Below are 21,731 nucleotides of genomic sequence, written 5' to 3'. Positions count from 1 at the left end.
GCTAATGAGAGCATAGGCAATGGAGTCGAAGAGGTATGGGGTACGTTTAAAAATGTAATGTTAGTGTGTTCAGCAGAAGTTTGTGGTTACAGGAAAGTGGGTGCGGGAGGGAAGAGGAGCAATTGGTGGAATGATGATGTAAAGAGAGTAGTAAGGGAGAAAAAGTTAGCATATGAGAAGTTTTTACAAAGTAGAAGTGATGCAAGGAGGGAAGAGTATATGGAGGAAAAGAGAGAGGTTAAGAGAGTGGTGAAGCAATGTAAAAAGAGAGCAAATGAGAGAGTGGGTGAGATGTTATCAACAAATTTTGTTGAAAATAAGAAAAAGTTTTGGAGTGAGATTAACAAGTTAAGGAAGCCTAGAGAACAAATGGATTTGTCAGTTAAAAATAGGAGAGGAGAGTTATTAACCCTTTCAGGGTCCGTCCCATAGATCTACGGCTTTACGTTCAGGGTCCAAACCGTAGATCTACGCCATGAGCTCAGCTCACTCTGATAAACTGTGAGTGGTACATTTGGGCCTAGATATGAGAGAATACATCTATGTGGTATATGTGCACCACATAAAACAGATCCTGCAGCACACTGTGTATAATGAGAGAAAAAAACTGAAATCATGATTTTTCGATTAAAACAGCGACTTTGCAGTGTTTTTTTGTATGTTTTTTATAGTTGTATTTGCGATTTCTTGGTCTCATTTGATAGAATGGAAGACATATTACAGAAATAGAGATGATTTTGATTGGTTTTAGCACTGGAAATGGCTTGAAACTGAGCTCAAAGTAGCGGAAATGTTAAATTTTTGCCGATATTCAAGAGTAAACAAACGACCTCACACATCTAATACACGTCAGCTGGTGGGTCTAATATACATTCACAAATATGGTGATGATATTTATACAATTATTACAGTATTGCATAACAGTAAATCTTCTATTTTTTGGTGTGAATAAAAATTCATTATGTGAATAAAAAATCAAAATGGAATTTATTTGTAAAGCCTCAAAATGTAACTAATGAACAGAGGAAATGTTAGTTTAGTTCCAGGAATACCTACATTGTTTATTCTGGAGCCTATTTTGAAATTGGAATATTTTGAACTTTGTGTTAAATTGGTCAAATTAACAATTTCCGATCACTTTATTTTGTAGTTGAAACAGTTGACTTGGCGATTTCTTTTGCTCAATCGATAGAATAGAAGTAATACTAGTGAAATAGCTAAGAATTTGGTTGATTGGAATAATGTAATTGGCCTAAAATGGGAGTCAAAGTTGGCAAAATCGCTGATTCGTAAATATCGCTGACACATCAAAATTCGCGAGAGCATAATTTCGTCAATTTTCCACCAAATTTCGTACTTTTTGTTTTATTACCTTCACAAAAAGATTCTCTACGATTTCATAGGAAAAAATAACAAATTTTTTTTTTTAAAATTCTTGGACACTGGGGCACCACTTCAGATTTGGGCCTTGGACCCTGAAAGGGTTAAATGGAGAGTTAGAGGTATTGGGAAGATGGAGGGAATATTTTGAGGAATTATTAAATGTTGATGAAGATAGGGAAGCTGTGATTTCGTGTATAGGGCAAGGAGGAATAACATCTTGTAGGAGTGAGGAAGAGCCAGTTGTGAGTGTGGGGGGAAGTTCGTGAGGCAGTAGGTAAAATGAAAGGGGGTAAGGCAGCCGGGATTGATGGGATAAAGATAGAAATGTTAAAAGCAGGTGGGGATATAGTTTTGGAGTGGTTGGTGCAATTATTTAATAAATGTATGGAAGAGGGTAAGGTACCTAGGGATTGGCAGAGAGCATGCATAGTTCCTTTGTATAAAGGCAAAGGGGACAAAAGAGAGTGCAAAAATTATAGGGGGATAAGTCTGTTGAGTATACCTGGTAAAGTGTATGGTAGAGTTATTATTGAAAGAATTAAAAGACTGAGAATAGGATAGCAGATGAACAAGGAGGCTTTAGGAAAGGTAGGGGGTGTGTGGACCAGGTGTTTACAGTGAAACATAAAAGTGAACAGTATTTAGATAAGGCTAAAGAGGTCTTTGTGGCATTTATGGATTTGGAAAAGGCGTATGACAGGGTGGATAGGGGGGAATGTGGCAGATGTATGGTGTAGGAGGTAGGTTACTGAAAGCAGTGAAGAGTTTTTACGAGGATAGTGAGGCTCAAGTTAGAGTACATAGGAAAGAGGGAAATTATTTCCCAGTAAAAGTAGGCCTTATACAAGGATGTGTGATGTCACCGTGGTTGTTTAATATATTTATAGATGGGGTTGTAAGGTAAGTAAATGCGAGGGTCTTGACAAGAGGCGTGGAGTTAAAAGATAAAGAATCACACAAAGTGGGAGTTGTCACAGTTGCTCTTTGCTGATGACACTGTGCTCTTGGGAGATTCTGAAGAGAAGTTGCAGAGATTGGTGGATGAATTTGGTAGGGTGTGCAAAAGAAGAAAATTAAAAGTGAATACAGGAAAGAGTAAGGTTATGAGGATAACAAAAATATTAGGTGATGAAAGATTGGATATCAGATTGGAGGGAGAGAGTATGGAGGAGGTGAATGTATTCAGATATTTAGGAGTGGACGTGTCAGCGGATGGGTCTATGAAGGATGAGGTGAATCATAGAATTGATGAGGGGATAAGGGTGAGTGGTGCACTTAGGAGTCTGTGGAGACAAAGAACTTTGTCCTTGGAGGCAAAGAGGGGAATGTATGAGAGTATAGTTTTACCAACACTCTTATATGGGTGTGAAGCATGGGTGATGAATGTTGCAGCGAGGAGAAGGCTGGAGGAAGTGGAGATGTCATGTCTGAGGGCAATGTGTGGTGTGAATATAATGCAGAGAATTCGTAGTTTGGAAGTTAGGAGGAGGTGCGGGATTACCAAAACTGTTGTCCAGAGGGCTGAGGAAGGGTTGTTGTGGTGGTTCGGACATGTAGAGAGAATGGAGTGAAACAGAATGACTTCAAGAGTGTATCAGTCTGTAGTGGAAGGAAGGCGGGGTAGGGGTCGGCCTAGGAAAGGTTGGAGGGAGGGGGTAAAGGAGGTTTTGTGTGTGAGGGGTTTGGACTTCCAGCAGGTGTGCGTGAGCGTGTTTGATAGGAGTGAATGGAGACAAATGGTTTTTAACCCTTTCAGGGTCCAAGGCCAAAATCTGAAGTCACGCACCAGTGTCCAAGAAATTTTGAAAAAAAAAAAAAATATTTTTTCTTACAGAATTAAAGAGCATATTTTTGTGAAGGTAATAAAACAAAAAAAATTAGAATCTGATCATTACTTACCAAGATACAGTGCCAAGAAGTTTATAGAAAATGATGTGGTGGCGGCAACATCGACGAATTCCACATACGCGTATTATATTATTTTGTTGTTTTAGTTGTTTTTTCTTTTCTTTTCCAATTTTTTTCTATTCCTACTAACATTTGGGGCCTGAGAGACCAATACTGTATATAATTGATATATATATACTCACTGTATTGAACACAATAACCACACTAAAGTTATTATCATATTATTGTTTACCACTGTTGTTTATTACAATAAACATGCACAAATATTGTATAATACTAATGTTCTATCATATATTTACATATTTACAATTACTGGACATGGTTTTAGAACTGCTGGAGCTTGTGGAACTCCTTGAAACAAGGCACCATGCACAGAGGCACCTTACATTCCTCACACATAAACCGAGTGTCTTTGCGTCTTTGTTGCCGTCGTTTTGTTTGTGCACAGACAATGCATCTCTTCTGAGCAAATTTCTTTTGAGTTGAAGGAAGCTGTATTATGAAATGATCACCTTCTCTCCTCAAACGCTTGGGTATATTGTGATGAATTCGAGGACCATGTTGTATTGCAGGTGTTGTTACCTGGTACTTCATTATGAGTTGTCTGACAACAGACAAACAAAATTCACCATACGGTGGTCTGTTACCAGTCTTTATTTGATACATATTATATGCATTCAGCATTGAAACGTCCATGAGATGGAAGAAAAGTTTCATGTACCACTTGTAACTCTTACGAATACAGTCAACAAAACCAATCTGCATGTCACACTTGTCAACCAAGCGCATGTTTTGTGTATAATCAATCATTGGCACTGGTTTTCGAATACGTTCATTAGTCACTCGATCAACTTTGCCACTGTCTTGCATTTCATTACGGTGAATGGTTGTCAACAATGTGACATCTCGTTTGTCATGCCACCGTAATGCCATGATGTCATTGGCAGTAAACACCTGCACGTCATCACCACGAACACCTGCGTTGAGCCTGGGCATATGTTTACGATTAGAACGCACTGTGCCACACACATCTGTCTTGTTCACTCGCATGAAATCACTGAGTAATGGGCTTGTGTACCAGTTATCGGTATATAATGTATGGCCCTTACCAAGATAAGGTGCCATCATGTTTCTCACTACGTCACCTGAGATACCCAATAACATCTTGGTATCTTTCAATGTTTTACTACCCGTGTATACAACAATATCCAACACCAGGCCACTGTCACAATCACAGAGTACAAACAATTTTATACCAAAGCGGTTCCTCTTGCTCGGTATATACTGCTTGAATGACAGTCTACCTTTGAACAAAATCAAAGACTCGTCAGTTACAAGATTCTTGAATAGATAAAAGTATATCCTGAACTTTTGTTTGAGATACATGAAAACATTTGTAATCTTGTATAACCTGTCATTTCTGTCAGGCCTGGTTTTTTCAGAGAAGTGCAACATACGTAACAGTAAGATAAACCTGTTCACTGGTATTATTTCACTGAAGGATGGGGTACAAATTAGCTGATCTGTGGACCAGTATGCTTTTATATTATGCTTATAGACGTGAGGCATAAGCATTATTGTTGCAAAAAGCAAATACATTTCTGCAACAGTCGTCTCTTTCCACCTGTGTAGTCTTGACTGTGGTGATAAGATCGTATTTGCCATGGTGTACTGAAAATACTTATTACTTTCCCTGACAATAATTTCCATCAATGGCTGGTCAAAGAATAATTCAAAGAATTCCAGTTCATTGGCCGTGGTTCCAAGAGGACAGGTAGGTAGAATTCCACTTTGAGAGTCATCAAAGTGGTGAGGGCTGGGAACAAAATTGGGATTTTGCTGCCAATCCCAGATACGGTTTGCTGGTGGATACTGGACATCATAGGCTGGTTGTACGGGTGGTTGTGGCGGGCTGGTGGGTGACGCTCCGCTTTGTCCTTGAACTGACGAGTCAGCAGCGTGGGTCCCCGCGTGGCACAGTGAGTCACGCATGGCGGTGCCACTACCACCACCAGCCCCACTAACACCATCCACTGATGCCTGTGGCCCATCCATGCCAAGTGTAGCCACATCATCCTCACTATCACTACCTAAAACGGGTGTAGGGCCACGGGATGTACTCCGGGATGTACTCCGTCCCCTGGGCACAGCATAGGGTACACTACCCGAGCGCATGCGGCGGCGAACATACCAACGCTTCACTGGTGAATATGTTTCCTCACTATCACTACTCGAATGATCGTCAAGCGCAATAAAATCACAATCCAGGTCAGAATCATCGTCATTACTGAAGTCAGAGGCCTGGCCACGGGAAAATATTAGTTTTCTCTTACGTTTAGGAACACCCGACCGTGAGTCACGAGTGCCCACACCAGAGGTAGAAGGTCGAGGATCGTCGGGGTTTTCTGCACTATTATCGATATCCTGGTCATTATTTTCGGTCACTAACTTATCAAAGCCGTAGAATTCGTCTTCATTTCCACTTCCATCAGTGTCAGAACTATCAGACAGGAAGAGGAGAGTCCCAATTTTCCGGGGAGTGAGAGCTGACTTGCGACGAGGCATGGTGAACAAGGGTGACTGAGCCGGCGTTCCCACAATGCTATGCAGGCGCCTAGATTTTTTGTTTATGGCACACACCCACGGCGCAGACCCATTCTCTCACATGTAGGCCTATGAGCGCTTTCGCGCTAAATTTGACGGCGCTAGAATTTTGGCATAGATCTACGGTTTGGACACTCACCGAAAAGCCGTAGATCTACGGGACGGACCCTGAAAGGGTTAATACTTGACGTGCTGTTGGAGTGTGAGCAAAGTAACATTTATGAAGGGGTTCAGGGAAACCGGCAAGCCTGTCTTGAGTCCTGGAGATGGGAAGTACAGTGCCTACACTCTGAAGGAGGGGTGTTAATGTTGCAGTTTAAAAACTGTAGTGTAAAGCACCCTCCTGGCAAGACAGTGATGGAGTGAATGATGGTGAAAGTTTTTCTTTTTCGGGCCACCCTGCCTTGGTGGGAATCGGCCAGAGTGATAATAAAAAAAAAAAAATTATGAGATACAATTTGAGATACAATTGTTCAGTATTTATTTAGTTGTGGGCGAGTAAGTAATTTTTGAGAAGAGACTTGAATTTATAAACAGTGTTTCTTTTATATTCACAGGTAATGAATTCCAGATTTTAAGGCCTTTTATGTGCATTGAGTTTTTGCATAGCGTGAGGTGGACACAAGGAACATCAAAGAGTGATCTGTGCCTTGTGTTATGGTCGTGTGTTCTGTTGAGGTTGGTAAGAAGACGTTTGAGGGGAGGGTTTATATCAGAGTTAAATGTTCTATGTATGTAGTAGGTGCAGTAATAAGTATGGATGTTTTTTATGGTGAGTAGGTTTAGAGTTTTGAATATTGGTGGAGTGTGCTGCCTGTAGTGGGAATTTGTTATTCTGACTGCAGCCTTTTGTTGGGTAAATAGTGGTCTGAGATGGTTTATTGTTGTTTAGCCTCATGCACAAATTCCATAGGTGAGATAGGGGTAAATAAGTGAGAGATATAGGGCCAGGAGGGCTGACTGTGGAACATAGCACTATATCTTTGATAGTATGCCTACGGTCTTGGAATTTTTTTTGGAAATTTGTTGTATATGTGTTTGAAATTTGAGTCTATTATCAAAGTGGATTCCTAATAATTTTCCCTCTGTGAGTTTTGTGATAGGTGATCCGTTTATCATTATGTTAAGAGGGACATCTGTAGCTCTTACCAAACTGAATGAAGTAGGTTTTGTCAATGTTTAGAGTAAGTTTGTTAGTCCTCATCCAGGTAGATATTTTCTGTAATTCGGTATTTACAGTATTGGCTAGCGTGACTGGGCTCAGGTGAGAGAAGACGTATGTAGTGTCATCTGAAAATAGTGTGGGTTTGAGTAGTTGCGATGCATTTGGTAGATCATTTATGTATGTGAGAAAGAGAAGAGGGCCAAGGACACTTCCCTGTGGGACACCAACTGTACTTGGCTGTGCGGAATAGGTTTGCCCCATTTGTGTACACATATTGGCTTCTGTTGCTGAGGTAAGACTTTAGGTAGTTGAGGGAGTGCCCTCTTATACCATAGTGTGACTATTTTATATGGAGCAAGTCATGGTCAACTGTATCAAAAGCTTTACGTAAGTCTATGAAGATCCCCAGTGGGACTTCTTTTTTCTCTATTGCAGTGAATATGTGTTCTAGCATGTGTATAATAGCATCATTAGTATTTTTGTTAGGCCTGAACCCAAACTGACAGGGGTTGAGTATGTTGTGGGAGCTGAGGTAGGAATAGATTCGCTTATGAACTAATTTTTCGAAGATTTTAGAGAGAGGGCCTATAGTTAAGTCTGTTTGGTCTCCTCCTTTATGGATCAGGGTGACCCTTGCTATTTTGAGAACTGGGGAAGGTAGAGGATTCTATGGATTTGTTAAAGTGTGTTGCAATGATGTGATGGTTTTTTGTATATAAAGAGCGGTAAGGTATTTAAATCTCCTGTCTTATTTTTTAGTGTGTTGATAATAAGGGAGACTTCAGTAGGGTTAGTCTGAGCTAGGAACAGTGTGTTCGGGTAGTTGCCAGTGGGACAGAACCAGTGGTAAAAAAATATGATGCTTAAATTTATTTATTTATTTATTATTAATTTGGACATGGTACAAAGAAATACAGTGGTTAAGTGTAACATGCCAAAAGCCCCTTGTATGCAGAGCATTATGGGCAGGCTTTATTTATTTATTTTATGTCTTTGCAAACAGTACATTGAGATTTTATATTTACAATAGTGGGTTGCAATGCAAAGAGAGCCTTTATTATGCCTAGGCATTATGGGCCAACTTAACATTATTGGCTTACAGTCTACTTAATACTAAGGAGTATATCATAGTTGTACAGTAGGATAGTAATTATTTCATAGATGTACAGTAGAATATTAATTATGAATGAATCAAAATTTGTATAATACAAAGATATATTTATATTCGAAAATACTTTTTGTGAAAACAATTATATACCTGTCAACAATGGATAAAAGGTTCAAAGTGATTGTTTCAGTTATGATGTGGAAGTACATAGGTGAGTAAGTGTGTACTGAGTATTTAGCATTTAGTCTAGGGTGATTAAGTGGCTTTTGAGAAGAGTCTTAAATTGATTTTCAGACTGGGTTACTTTAATATCTTCTGGTAATGAATTCCATATTTTGGGGCCCTTTATGTGCATAGAGTTTTTACACAGTGTGATATGGACACGAGGTATATCAAAGAGATCTGTGTTTTTTGTTGTGGTCATGTGTCCTGTTTAGGTTGGTGAGGAAAAGTTTGAGTGGAGGGTTTATATTTGCGTGTATTGTTCTGTGTGTGTAGTAGGCACACGAATAAGTATGGATGTTCTTAATGGTGAGCAGATTCAGACTTTTGAAAATTGGTGGAGTATGCTGGTGGGAGTGGGAATTTGTTATCATTCTTACTGCTGCCTTTTGCTGGGTTATTAGGGGTTTTAGGTGATTGGATGTTGTTGATCCCCATGCACAAATTCCATATGTAAGATAAGTGTATATGAGTGAATGGTACAGTGCCAGGAGAGCTGATTGTGGAACGTAGTTCCTTATCTTTGATAGTATGCCTACAGTCTTGGAGATTTCCTTGGTGATTTGTTGTATTTGTTGAAAGGCCCAATCCTGAAGTGTCTCCTGGTGTCGCAAAATATTCGAAAAAAAAAATTATTTTTTCTGATGAAAATGTTAAGATTATTTTTCTGATTGTTTTAGTCCCCCCCAAAAAAAAAAATTCCCATCAGTACTTACCCAGATATAGAGGCATGAAGTTTGCAGAAAATGAGCCGCATATGGCAACAGCGGCGACTGCCGCTCACCCGGTAAACTTTGGTTTACTTATATTTGAAGGTTCGTTGTTTTTTTCACTAAACTTATGTGGCCTATGAGACCAAAGTAAGGTGCAATGTACATATATACACACGTTGTATACAACACAATAAGGACACAAACATAATTATCAATATATTATTTACAAAAACAAACAATACAAAAAATTGTTTATTACTATTGTTCTATAATATATATACCAATATACAGTCACTGGATATATTCCTAGAAGTTCTGCAGCTTGTGGAACTCTTTGAAACATGGTGTCATACACAGTGGTGTTTTACACTCCTCACACATAAAACCAATGTGTGCGCATTTTTGTGGACTTTGCACATAAAAAAAAAGACAAAATACCTCATCTGAGCAGTTTTCTTCAAAGTATTAACAGGCAGTTGTGTTATGTAGTTATCCTAGGTAAATGGTAGTGTGTCATCTTTTTCATTCCTTTCCTACCTGGAGGGCATTCCACCTCTCTTCCTACATTCCTTCATCTGTCCTTTCCTACCTCTCTTCCTACATTCCTTCATCTGTCCTTCCTTACTTGTTTCCTTCCTTTCATCTCGTCCTTCCTTCATTCCTGCCTTCCCTTCTTGCTTCTGGTTTCTATAATATATATACACATATATAGTCACTAGATACTTTCATAAAACTGCTATTATCATCATTCAGCAAGCTTGTCTTGGGTGCGAGTGTGTGGCTCATAATTGTTTTGAGTCAGGAGTGGGCAGCTGTCAAAATGACATATTGTCTCATTACTCACTTCCCCTACCGCCTGTCAAAACAATGGGGTCGGATGCTGCTTCCCCTCCATTCTATCTAATTATCTTTCTCCCTCATTCTATCTCTTTCAATCTGTCTCTCTCTCTCTCTCTGTCTGTCTATCTGTCTCACAGGTACACATAAATACAAGTATACATAGTATAAATTACCTAGGATAACCCAAAAAATCCAGACAAAGTGCTATACTCTGCTTGAAGATGTGAGTAAACGTGATGACACAGTCTTGTGGCTCTCTCTGAGACAGAGCTAGACGGATAGACAGGGAGCTTGGCAGACAGACAAATAGACAGACAGATGTTTGTGTACCAGCAAAAACAAAGGGAGGGGGATGGTCATGTAATTTCCTTATCAGCTGCCCCCTCCCTCCATCCTCGTTTACGCTCATCAAAGGTCAGCTCTTATCAGATGTTATCTCCCCTTATCTTGTCACTGTCATGGGGTGAACTGTTTTCATGCCTCAAGGGAACATATTATTACATATTATTATTACGTCTTCTCCTTCTTTTTCTCCTTCTCCTTCTCCTTCTCCTTTCTTCTTCTCCTTCTTCTTCTCCTTCTCCTCCTCCTTCTCCTTCTTCTCCTTCTTTTTCTTCTTCTTCTCCTCCTGGCTCTGAGACAGAGAGCTAGACAGACAGCTGCACCCTCCCTCCACCCTCATTCATGCTCATCAAAGGTCAGCTCTTATCAGATGTTATCTCCCCTTATCTTGTCACTGTCATGGGGTGAACTGTTTTCCATGCTTCAAGGGAACATATTATTATTATTAGGTATTATTATTATTATTCCTCTTCTTCTTCCTTCCTCCTCCTACCTCCTTCCTCCTCCTCCCTCCTTCCTCTTCCTCCTCCTCTTCTTCCTCCTCCTCCATTGCTTTTGGTCTCAAACTCCTCGAAATCATGAAATTGATCTTCACTGACACTTCCATCTGTGTTAGAGCATAACTTGGGAAGAGAAGAGTCCCAGATTTGCTGGGGAGTCACATATTTCTTACCGCTAGATATGCTGAAAAAGGACAACTGAAATGGCATTCCCACAATGCACCACTGGCTCCCCGATTTTTTTTATATGGTGCACACTGACCATGGAGACCCATTCTCTCACATGTGGGCCTACCAGCTTTCTCCTGCTTGATTTGAAGCCGCTAGAATTTATGCGTATAGATACGTCAAACATGGTATCTCCTATGACGTATATATACCGCGACAGTCAAGGGGTTAATACACAACATTCCTCTTACTCTGCTGTACAATCAAGACAACTTCTACTGTCTCAGATCTCATGCTTGTTACTGCTTGACACCTTCCTTATTATACTCATACTAGGTAGTAGGTTGTTAGCAACTACCCAGTGAGGTACTACTGTCCTGCCAAGTGAGTGTAAAACAGAAACCTGTAATTATTTTACATGATAGGCTTGCTGGTCTTTTTTCTGTCTCACAAACTTGTGAGATTTCAGGTACATCTTGCTACCTCTACTTACACTTAGGTCAGCTTACACATGCATATACAAACTTTTATATACACACCCCTCTGGGTTTTCTTCTTTCTTCGTAGTTCTTGTTCTTGTTTACATCTGCTTATCTCCATGGGGAAGTGGGACAGAATTCTTTCTCCGTAAGCCATGTGTGTCGTAAGAGGCCACTAAAATTGCCAGGAGCAAGGGGCTAGTAACCCCTCCTGTATTTTTTTTTTTTATAACACGGCCATTTCCCACTGAGGCAGGGGGACCCAAAAAGAAAGAAAAAACTTTTATCATTCATTTCTTTCACCATCACTCATACATAATCACTGTCTTTGCAGAGGTTGCTCAGATATGACAGTTTAGATGTTCCTCCAAACTGCCAATATCCCAAATTTCTCCTTTAAAGTGCAGGCATTGTACTTCCCATTTCCAGGACTTAAGTCCGGCTAACTGGTTTCCTTGAATCCCTTCACAAAATATTGCCCTGCTCACACTCCAACAGCTCATCAAGTCCCAAAAAAAACATTCATCTCCATTCGCTCATATCTAACATGCTCACACAAGCTTTCTGGAAGTCCATTCCTAATTGCCCACAAAACTGCCTTTACTCCCTCCCAACCTTTTCAAGGATGACTCCTACCCTGCCTTCCTTCCCCTACAGATTTATATGCTCTCCAAGTCATTCTACTTTGTTCCATTCTCTCTAAATGACCAAACTACCTCAACAGCCCCTCTTCAGCCCTCTTGATTAATGCTTTTAGTAACTCCGCTGTATAGTCCTTGTGGCTTAGCGCTTCTTTTTGATTATAATAATAATAATTTTAGTAACTCCACACCTCCTCTTAATTTCCATACTATGAATTCTCTGCATAATATTTCCACCACACATTGCACTTACACATGACATCTCCACTGCCTCCAGCCTCCTCCTCATTGCAGAATTTACAACCCATGCTTCACACCCATATAAGAGTGTTGGTATCACTATACTTTTGTACTTTCCCCCTTCTTTGCCTCTGTGGATAATGTTTTTTGTCTTCACATATACCTCAATGCACTACTCACCTTTTATTTCCTTCATCAGTTCTATGGTTAACCTCGCTGTATAGTCCTTGTGGCTTAGCGCTTCTTTTTGATTATAATAATAATAATATGGTTAACCTCATCCTTCATAAACCCATCCACTGACAAATCAACTCCCAAATATCTGAACACATTCACTTCTTCCATACTCCCTCCCTCCAATGTGATATCCAATGTGATCTCCAATTTGATATCCAAATTGTTTGATACCCTCATCACCTTACTCTTATCTATGTTCACTTTTAACTTTCTACTTTTACACACCCTCCCAAACTTGTCCACTAACCTTTGCAACTTTTCTTTAGAATCTCCCAAAAGCACAGTATCATCAGCAAAAAGTAACTGTGTCAACTCCTGTTTTGTATATGGTTCCCCATAATTTAATCCCACCCCTCTCCCCAACACCCTAGCATTTACTTCTTTTACAACCCCATCTATAAATACAGGTCCGCCATAAATCCAGCAATCAGTTATTCGGTTCCTTCAGTTATTTGGCACTAATTTTGGCTAGCATAATTTCAAATTTCCAGGGGTCGCCACACCAACCTGCTGGTACTGTTTGGTGGCTCTACTTCCTGCATAATTCATTCTAATTTCTTTTTCTCCATTTGTTATAACCTGCTTACTTTTACCTCTTCAAGGGGGGCTCCTTGGTGTGGTGAAGAGGCTCTTGGTCTGAGGAATTAGACCTGTCGGTCTCCTTCCTCAGACCGAACCTAATTACCCCCAAGTCCCCCTTCCCTCTCCCATCCTCCCCTTTTTCCTTTCCTCCTCCTCCTCCTCCTCCCCACCCCTCCCTTTTGCCCTTTTTGGCCTTGGGGATTTTTTCCCACAGGCACGCTAGTTCCTAGGTAGGGGAAAGGGTACCGGGGTCCATCCCATTCCGTTGAGGTTCTTGGCAGTGACGTAGTTTGCCGTGGAATCTGGATTGCCTGGGGATGTCCCGATCCCTCTCCGGTATCCCGGAGGGTGGCTTTGGGTGTCTTTCGGGTGACGGGTGTATCTCTGGAAGCCACCTTTCGGATTCCGGGGGTGGTGGCCGAAGGAGGTATGCTTTGTGGTGGATATCCGGCCACCCTCTCTTTTGTCCACCGAGGTAGCTTGGCAGATGTGAGGTTGCTATCCCGGATTGCTGGTTTTCTGGCATGATGGGTAGGGTATGGCACGGGTTCCATGCTGCATCTGTGCTACTTGCGGTGCTGAGGTCCTCTTGGGTGCGGAGGGAAATTTCTGGCCCTTTCATTCATCCTAGGAGCTATCCCTCCCTGGTCCCCCCTTTTTTTATTCTTTTTTTATTTTTATTTTCTTTTTTCTTTTTTTTTCTTAAAAACAAAAAGAAAAAAGTAACCTAACCATGGAAGCCCCAGTCCATGAACCTGCTACCCCCAGTCCCCTTCTTGATACCGCACCCCGTTTTGACCCCGCCTCGTCTTTGGACCACTCTTCGGACACTCCTAATGGCTCTGTACCTCTTGCCGGTGCTGTTTCCTCACCCGCTTCAGGTACTGAGGTCTCGACTGATTCCTTCGATTTATCTGACCTCTGCTCTCCTTTGACTATGCTTCCAGCCTCTCCCTCTACGGTGTGGCAATTTTCGAATCGCCGGCCCTTTCCACGTCGGACCAACTCTGGTCCCATGCCTAAACACCAACGACAATTACCTGCTGATGATACTTCTCCACCTTCTCGTTCTTCTCAGAAAAGATCGACTTGTCCTGCACTCCCTTTCCACACTTAGTTTCAGAATGCACAATGGACTAAATTCTTCACTTTATGACCAACTTCCTCTATTGCCTATCTTTCCGAGCATAGTATTGGCAAGGCACTCCTACGCCATGTTGGTAAAGATATTTCTTTTCATGCTCTTAAGAGCGGTACACACATCAGCACTGTACAGAATGCTACCCAAGCTCATGATCTTTCTCTTATTTCCCATATCGATACTGTTCCTGTCACTATTGAAAAACATCATTCCCTCAGTTCTTGTAGTGGTACCGTCATTCTGCCCTATACCATAGTTCAACAAAATTTCCAGACATATGGCAATGACATTCTTGAACAGCTGGAACTCCAAGATCTCCCAATCCTCAAGGTAAACACTTATGTTCTTCCTGCCCGCGGGCAGAGACGATACCCTAGCAATGTGGCTCATTTAACTTTTGACAGCCGTGAACTCCCATCCTCAGTTTATGTAGCAGGACATTGGTTACAAGTTCGAAAGGTGATCCCTACACCGCAACAGTGTAGAAATTGCTGGCTATTTGGCCATCCAGCGAAATATTGCAGATCTATAGCCAAATGCCCAGTCTGTGGTGCCGATGACCATTCTAATACGTCTTGCAATCGACCTCCCTCTTGCCTTAATTGTCATGAGGCTCACCCTTCGTACTCTCGCCGTTGCCAAGTCTACTTAAATGAGCGGGAAATCTGTTACCTCAAAGAGGCAGAAGGTCTCTCTTATGCCATGGCAGTTTCTCATCTCCACCTCCAAGGGAGACTACCTTGTGTTTCTTATTCCCGTGTTTCAAAACATCCCCCCACTTCTGGGGTCCCATCTTCTGCAGCCTCCTCTGTGGTTACCTCTCCCATAGTCACTCCTGTATCTAATTCTTTTGCTGTCCTGGGCTCAGACGTCCCTACTTCAACGCCTCAGTCTGTTCACGCTTCTTCATGTTCTCCTTCACAAGCCTTGGTATCGACGAGATCTCGTACGACACCTCCTCCCAATCGTCCCTCTACTTCAGCAGAAGTCAAAAAAAGGTCCTTTAACCCCTCCTTCCCCTTTTCCACCTCATTTTACCTTCCCTGTCTCTGTACATGGTTCTTCTCCTCTCACTGGCTTTGTTACAAGTGTAGAGGTTCACCCTCCTCCTCGTACTGTACCTTCCTCCCCTGTTCCCTCCCAAGTTTCTTCCTCTTCTGCCACCTCCCAGGTTTCTGCCTCTTCTGTCCCCTTCCATGCTTCTCCAGTTCCCTCCACCCTTTCGCCCTCCCCTACCTTGGTACAGTCCATTACAGTTCCAATCTTTACTCATCCTCCCCCTACCATCTCCAATATTGTCTCTCAAACGACGTCTCTGAATTCCGAAACACTTGAAGCAATCTCTGAATATATTGCAGAGACCAAACCATCAATGGACACTGATCCACCCTCTGTTCCTTCTCTCTCCTCTCCTCCATCTGCGCAACTCCTTTCTTCGCAGCGGACCGTTCCTTCGCTGCTTGAACATTTTCCGCTGCCACTGCATGTGGACTTTTCTAACCCCTCATATCATAGCCTATTTACAGTGGAATATACGCAGCCTCAGGGGTAATAGGGGTGAGCTTCAGATGTTACTCTCCCAGTTTTCCCCTGTTGGTGTTGCTTACAGGAACCAAAATTACACTGTTATCTATCCCATCTATTTTATTCTTCAGATCCTTTTCCTTTTAGTGAAAGTGCCCTTTTTCTATGCACTGATATTCCGTACCATCAGCTATTTGTTTGTACTTCGCTGCATTACACAGCAGCCCGTATCCATTTGCATAGGTGGTATACGCTCTGTTCTTTATATCTCTCTCCTTCTCGGGCATTATCTATCCCGGATAATGCCTTTCTTGTTTCATCATTACCGCCACCGCTTCTGTTACTATGCGATTTTAATGCCCATCATTTCCTCTGGGGGGGTCTCACTGTGATTCCTGTGGCATTCAGTTAGAGGCTTTTCTTGCTACCCACCCCCTCCATGTTTTAAATACAGGTACTCACACCCATTTTGATCCTCGGACTCACACTCTCTCTTGCATCGATCTCTCAGTCTGCTCTTCCTCCGCCGCATTAGACTTCACCTGGTCTGTTCTCCCGGATTTACATGACAGCGATCATTTCCCAATCATTCTTACTTCCCCTTCATATTCACCACCTCTTCGTATTCCACGCTGGCAATTTGATCAGGCAAATTGGAACCTTTACTCACAACTGTTTTTAGTGAGGTTCCTTCTTTGTCCTCCATTGATGAGCTTTTACACCTCTTCTCGTCCTCCATTTTAACCGCAGCTTCTCATTCTATACCCCAAACTTCGGGCAGGCATTCTCAGAAATGCGTGCCTTGGTGGTCTCCTGCTTGTCCTCGTGCAGTACGTTTGAAACGCCCTGCATGGGGCAGGTACCGGTACAATAGAACCATGGAGAGACTTCTTGATTTTAAGCAGAAGCATGCGATCACTCGCCGTGTCATCCGTGACGCTAAACGCACTTGCTGGCGAGATTATGTCTCCATCACCTTGCTTCCTCCACGAGTGCAGTCTGGAAAAAAGTTCGAAAACTGAGTGGTAAATATTCTCCTGACCCGGCTCCTGTTCTGTGGGTTGCCGGTGTTGATATAGCAAACCCACTAGATGTTGCCAATGAAATTGGCAATCATCTGGTCTGTATTTCTCAGGAGCTCCATCTATGCCCCTCGTTTCTTTCCTCAAAGTCTGCCAGAGAGTTAGCACCCTTGGACTTTTCTTCTCTCAGAGAAGAACAGTATATTGTGCCTTTTACACTTCAAGAACTGGAGGCAACACTCTCAGCTTGCCGATCATCAGCAGCTGGGCCCGATGACATTCATATTCGTATGCTACAACATTTACATTAGTCAGCCCTTGCAGTCCTATTACGCCTTTTCAATCTTATTTGGTCACAAGTTCTTCCACAGCCGTGGAAATCTGCCATTGTTCTCCCTTTCGGCAAACTGGGTACTACGGGACATGAAGCCTCCCACTATCGTCCCATTGCTCTTACCAGTGCAGTTTGCAAAGTGATGGAACGCTTGGTAAATAGACGTTTAGTGTGGTATTTAGAGACACACAACAGTCTCTCCACTCGTCAACATGGCTTTCGTAAGGGACGTTCTACCCTAGACCCCTTACTACGCTTGGATACGTATGTTCATAATGCCTTTGCGAATAACCAGTCAGTTATTGCGATATTTTTTGACCTTGATAAGGCATATGACACAACTTGGAGGTATATATGGGCCCAAGCCCACTCCTTAGGCCTCCGAGGCAATCTACCATCCTTCCTTAAGAACTTTTTAACTGACAGACATTTCCATGTTCGGGTTAATAATATGCTCTCCCCGGACTTTATCCAAGCTGAAGGTGTCCCCCAGGGATGTGTTCTGAGCACAACACTTTTTCTCCTTGCTATAAATGATTTGGCCTCTAGTCTTCCATCCAATATTTGGTCATCACTCTATGTTGTTTACTTCGCTATTGCCTGTGCAGACGCTGACTGTCACCTCATTACAGTTTCTCTCCAGCATGCAGTCGACAGTGTTTCCAATTGGGCCACCACACATGGGTTTAAATTTTCCAGTACCAAAACTCACCAAATTACTTTCACTAGATGCTCTGTCATCTCTGATCATCCTTTGTACCTCCATGGCTCCCATATCCCTGAACATGATACAGTCAGGTTTCTGGGCCTCCTCTTTGACCGTAGGTTATCCTGGAAACCTCACATTACCTCTCTGAAGGCAACTTGTCACAGCTGGCTGAACCTTCTTAAAACCCTTGCTCATCTTTCATGGGGAGCTGATCGTTGAACTCTCCTTTGCCTACATTCCACCCTCGTTTTATCTAAACTTGATTATGGTGACCAGATCTATTCAGCGGCCTCTCCTGCTACTTTCTCTAGCCTTAACCCCATTCATCACCAAGGCTTACGTTTATGCCTTGGTGCTTTTCGCTCTTCCCCTGTTGAGAGCCTCTATGCAGAAGCAAACGTTCCATCCTTATCCGATCGCCGTGATGCCCATTGCCTTCACTACTATGTACGCTCTCATGATCTCCACAATCCTACCATTTATAGAATGGTCACTGATATTAGTAGACATTCTTTATTTGTTCGCCGCCTCTTTTTACTCCGTCCCTTCTCTCTTCACCTACATTCGCTCTTGTCTTCTCTTCAATTACCACCTTTCTATGTTCATGTAGCATCTTACTTTTCCCTACCCCCCTGGGAAGTTCCAGCTGTTCGAGTCTGTTGTTTCTTCTCCCTTGCTCGAAAGCCCAACTGTCTACGGTCGCTTCCCGTTCTCTTTTTCTTGACCACTTCTACTCTCATTCTCATGCCATTGCTGTGTACACAGATGGCTCTAAGTCTTCTGACGGTGTAGGATTCGCAGCATTGTTTCCGGACAGCATCGTACGAGGGCATTTACTATCTTCGGCTAGTATTTTTACTGCTGAATTGTATGCCATTCTTGCAGCACTTATCCATATTGCATCTATGCCTGTGTCATCATTTGTGGTTGTCTCAGACTCCCTTAGTGCTTTATAGGCTATACAGAAATTTGATACACCTCACCCCTTAGTCCTCCGTATCCAACTTTGGCTACACCGCATCTTTACCAAGCATAAAGATATTGTTTTTGTTGGGTCCCTGGTCATGTTGACGTACAGGGCAATGAACAGGCAGACACTGCTGCGCGGTCAGCAGTACATGACCTACCAGTTTCATATAGAGGTATCCCATTTACGGACTATTTTGCTGCAATAGCTACCTACCTTCACACCCGTTGGCAACAACATTGGTCTACTATGCTCGGTAACTAACTTCAGTCTATTAAACCGAGTATAGGTTACTGGCCGTCTTCTTGTCACCAGTGTCAAGGTTGGGAGACTACTCTCTCCCGTCTTCGCATTGGCCATACTCGTCTTACTCATGGATATCTCATGGAGAGGCGCCCTGCTCCTCTCTGTGAGAATTGTCAGGTTCCATTATCAGTCAGCCACATTCTATTAGACTGCCCACTTTATCAACGAGCACCCAGAATTTACTTCCGTCGTCGTCTTCGCTCCGCTGCTCTCTTTGTTTACCTTCCTTTCTCGCTGATGGGCCCACCTTTCATCCGGACTCTCTCATTGACTTTTTGACAACAACTGACTTCTCAAACTTTGATACCTTCAGCCCTTTCTACCTCGATGTCTTGCTACCCTCTACCCCCGCACTATCCCCTGCCCCGCTGTTTTCTGTAACCTACTGATCATCCCTCCCCCCTTCTGCCGCCCAATACCCTCGCTTCCTTCCCTACCCTGCAGCGCTGTATAGCCCTTGTGGCTTAGCGCTTCTTTTTGATTATAATAATAATCACTCATCAGTAAATGGGTACCTGGGTCTTAGCCGACTGGTGTGGGTGTTATCCTGGTACACTGACCTAATTTGCTGGAAATACTCTGCATAACAAGAGGCTTTCTATATAGTAGTATGTCACTGATGTCAGCTAGGCCTGTATACCATGTACATGTATGTGTAGTAAATAAAGATATTATTATTATTATTATTTTCTCAATTGTTTGTTGGGTTATCTTATTGAAACTTGGGCAATGTATGATGGAAAGATACTTCTTCACGTACACCAAAAATGAAAGAAGTCAGACCATAAATAGCGGAGTTCACTTCTCAGCCATTAGCGGCCACTTAGCGGTATATTTTTGTATGGTTTTTATGGTTATATTCTCTTTTTTTTGTCTCATTTGATAGAATGAAAGATATATTATAGAAATAGATATGATTTTGATTGCTTTCATGATGAAAAGTACCTTGAAATTGCGCTCACAGTAGCGAAAATGTTCTATTCTTTAGCGAAGCTCAAGAGTAAACAAATGACGTCACCGTCCTATACCTGTCCGCCTGCCAGTCTAAATTCAAATATGTAGTCAAGAATGAGTTGACATTATTTATACAATTGTTACAATAATGCAGCAGTCTGCATAACAGTAAATCTTCTATTTTTTTGTGAATAAAAATTCCAATTGGAAAGCAAGAGTAATATAAGAGGGGCCTGTAGCCATGACTAATGAACAGAGAAAATGTTATTTTAGTGCCAGGAATGTCTACATTGTTTATTTTGGACCCTATTTTAAAATTGGCATCTGTTGAAATTTATCCCCTCAAGGAAGGTTCCTTGATGTTGGTGAGGGGCTCTTGATTTAGGGAATTGGATCTGTGCTCCAGTTCCCCGAATTAAGCCTGAATGCCTTCCACATCCCCCCCCCAGGCGCTGTATAATCCTCCGGGTTTAGCGCTTCCCCCTTGATTATAATAATAATGTTGAAATTTATGTGAAATCGGCCAAATTGCCAATTTCTGACCACTTTATTGGGTGGTTGAAATAAGTGAATGGGCGGTGTCTTGTACTCAGTCGACAGACTAGAAGTAAATAAGTAAGTTTATTCAGGTATACACAAATACAGTTACATAGATTATCATACATAGCAGTGTATGTATAAAGAACCTAGGATAACCCAAAAAAGTCAAAGTGACTTATTTCCAGTACCTGGCTTGGGCTTGCCATATACGATTTTTGGTAAATACAGTGGTCCCTCGTTTATCACAATTAATCTGTTCCTGGAAGTGTTACTATTATCAAAATTTACGATTTTCGAATCAATTTTCCCCATAAGGAATAATAAAAATACAATTAATCCGTTCCTGACACCCAGAAGTACTAAAACAAAAAATTTTTTACATGGAATATAGATGTAGTACATAAACAATACAATGGGACTTGATGAATGAAACATTAACAGCATAACACTTACCTTTATTGGTGATTCTTCTTAGTGTATGGAAGACTGGAGGAGGAAACAGATTGAATTAGTTACTGTTTGGAAGGGGAATCCCCTTCTATCAACACCTCGGGTACCAATTGCTTTTCTGGGGTCCCTCTTCAAGGGGGGCTCCTTGGCGTGGTGAAGAGGCTCTTGGTCTGAGGAAATAGACCTGTTGGTCTTCTTCCTCAGACCGAACCTAATTGCCCCCAATCTCCCCTCCCCTATCCCATCCTCCCCTTTTTCCTTTCCTCCTCCTCCTCCCCACCCCTCCCTTTTGGCCTTTGGGATTTCTCCCACAGGCGCGCTAGTTCCTAGGTAGGGGAAAGGATACCGGGGTCCATCCCATTCCGTTGAGGTTCTTGGCGGTGGCATAGTTTGCCGTGGAATCTGGATTGGCTGGGGATGTCCCGATCCCTCTCCGGTATCCCGGAGTAGCTTTGGGTGTCTTTCGGGCGATGGGTGTTTCTCTGGAAGCCACCTTTCGGATTCTGGGGGTGGTGGCCGAAGGAGGTATGCTTTGTGGCAGATATCCGGCCGCGCTCTCTTTTGTCCACCGAGGTAGCTCGGCAGATGTGAGGTTGCTATCCCGGATTGCTGGTTTACTGGCATGAAGGGTAGGGTATGGCACGGGTTCCAT

General features: G+C 42.3%; 1 long non-coding RNA gene across 1 annotated transcript in view; it reads left to right on the top strand.

The window, feature by feature from the left end:
- LOC138854679 (uncharacterized) overlaps nt 1-21,731 on the top strand; it is a 365,248-nt gene that overhangs the window by 100,476 nt on the left and 243,041 nt on the right. The gene's annotated exons all lie outside the window — the stretch shown is intronic.

Source organism: Cherax quadricarinatus, chromosome 66 (genome assembly GCF_038502225.1).
Source record: "Cherax quadricarinatus isolate ZL_2023a chromosome 66, ASM3850222v1, whole genome shotgun sequence".
In the NCBI taxonomy this organism is placed as follows: Eukaryota; Metazoa; Arthropoda; class Malacostraca; order Decapoda; family Parastacidae; genus Cherax; species Cherax quadricarinatus.
This window is presented reverse-complemented; position numbering and strand designations above follow the sequence as displayed.